This window comes from Belonocnema kinseyi, chromosome 9 (assembly GCF_010883055.1).
Source record: "Belonocnema kinseyi isolate 2016_QV_RU_SX_M_011 chromosome 9, B_treatae_v1, whole genome shotgun sequence".
NCBI classification, from domain to species: Eukaryota; Metazoa; Arthropoda; class Insecta; order Hymenoptera; family Cynipidae; genus Belonocnema; species Belonocnema kinseyi.
This window is the reverse complement of record NC_046665.1, coordinates 29669813-29671281: the sequence shown is the minus strand read 5'-3', so window position 1 is coordinate 29671281 and position 1469 is coordinate 29669813. Positions and strand designations below refer to the sequence as shown.

Below are 1469 nucleotides of genomic sequence, written 5' to 3'. Positions count from 1 at the left end.
CCCCCCCCCCCACCCCTATTAAGTGAGCTATTTTTCACAAAGGACTAAGTCATTCCCGTAGAAACTTTTAACAAGGAACCTATTGGCGACCATTGTTTTGACCTTAAGGATGACCTTCAAGGTTTTTTTTAATTTAAACATTTTTTAATGGAAACGCCCCTTTTAACACCGGCAATCGAAAGGATGGAAAATTTTACATTAAAATATGCACTTAGGTAATATGTTCCAGATGACCTTAAATGTCACCCTATGGGCATTTTAACTCAGACAATGTTTCGATGGCTATAAGAACAGCACTATTGGAAAATATTCCATAAAGGACAAACTTATGTAGGTATCACGCGTTCACGAGAATATAAACATTGACCTTGACGCAGAGCTGGCGGCCGTTTGAAAGTCACGCCCGATGAAGTCGAGTATGTATTTATGTATGTATGTATGCATATATGTATGCGTTGTAAGAAAGTTTCCCAATTTTAGCGTGCCTACCGCTAACGCTACCTGACCGGGAGTTGGCCCAGGAGGGGAAACCTACTTTACAATTACATTTGTTTTTGTTTACGTTGGCTGCCACTTACCTGCCGTCATTTGTGAGTGAACCGAGTTCGTGGGTCACATACTTTTGACCCACGAACAACTCTCGAGGCTCCTTGAATTTTTATTGTGGCGCCAGATAGGGTCCTCCCTATCAGAACCTCGACGAAGGTGTTCCGGCGTCCACGGCTCCGGCTAGCCAAGAGCATAAGACAACAACGAACGGGGGGAGGGGGATAACTCTTGTGAGAAAGAGACACACAAAGAACTACTAAAAATTAACTCCGAACCACCGTTTCACTGATTTAAAACTATTTTATTTTACCCTGCACCAAAATAGTGAAACGGAGCCACCCGGTTTCTTGTTACATAAAAAAAAACTTTGAACCTTAATCCTAACCTTGTTATGCCGTCGGAAAGATTCGCTCGCCCCACATGGCGACATCGGCCCCTGAGTCGAGCGTCCCTCCAGGTTTCGAACCATGCGGGGGTCTCCGTCGATCGCTAACCCCAGCAGCACTAGAAACACTCGCGACAAGAGGAGCAATCTAATATCACCCGCGAACCGAAGCCGAGGCGAGAAGGCACTTAAAACAGGTGAAATAAAGTACGCTTACTTTGCAGCCACATCGCCGCCTCCAAGACGCCGTCAAAATCCATGAGTTTCTTCCATTTCTTCTGGCGCTTGTCGAAGGTCGGTACACCCGCTTACCGGATCTCAAGCCAACTCTGGCCTATTCTCTCGTTCCGTCTGCTTGCCGCTGTTTTCTCTTAGAACTTTCGTCTTCCTGGTGCGGCTGTCGTTAATTGGCTGATGCCGAAGGGCAAGAGCCAATGGTCGCTCTCCACTCTGTGCTCATCCCTGTTAGGATCCGTGCTGCCGATTGGTTTTTTCCTGCGGACTACGGAGGTTGCCATTGGTCGTGCGTATTGCG

At 46.8% G+C, this 1469-nt stretch overlaps 1 protein-coding gene across 2 annotated transcripts in view; it reads right to left on the bottom strand.

Annotated features, from left to right (window-relative positions):
• LOC117179470 overlaps positions 1 to 1243 on the bottom strand; it is a 352946-nt gene extending 351703 nt beyond the window's left edge. The window contains exon 1 of one of the 2 annotated variants that reach the window (XM_033371315.1): positions 1152 to 1243. The gene's annotated coding sequence lies outside the window, so the exon portion shown is untranslated. Of the gene's footprint in view, positions 1 to 934; positions 1021 to 1151 lie in introns of those variants that run through there. The other variant, XM_033371320.1, reaches the window with a different exon arrangement.
• Positions 1244 to 1469: the final 226 nt, after the last annotated feature.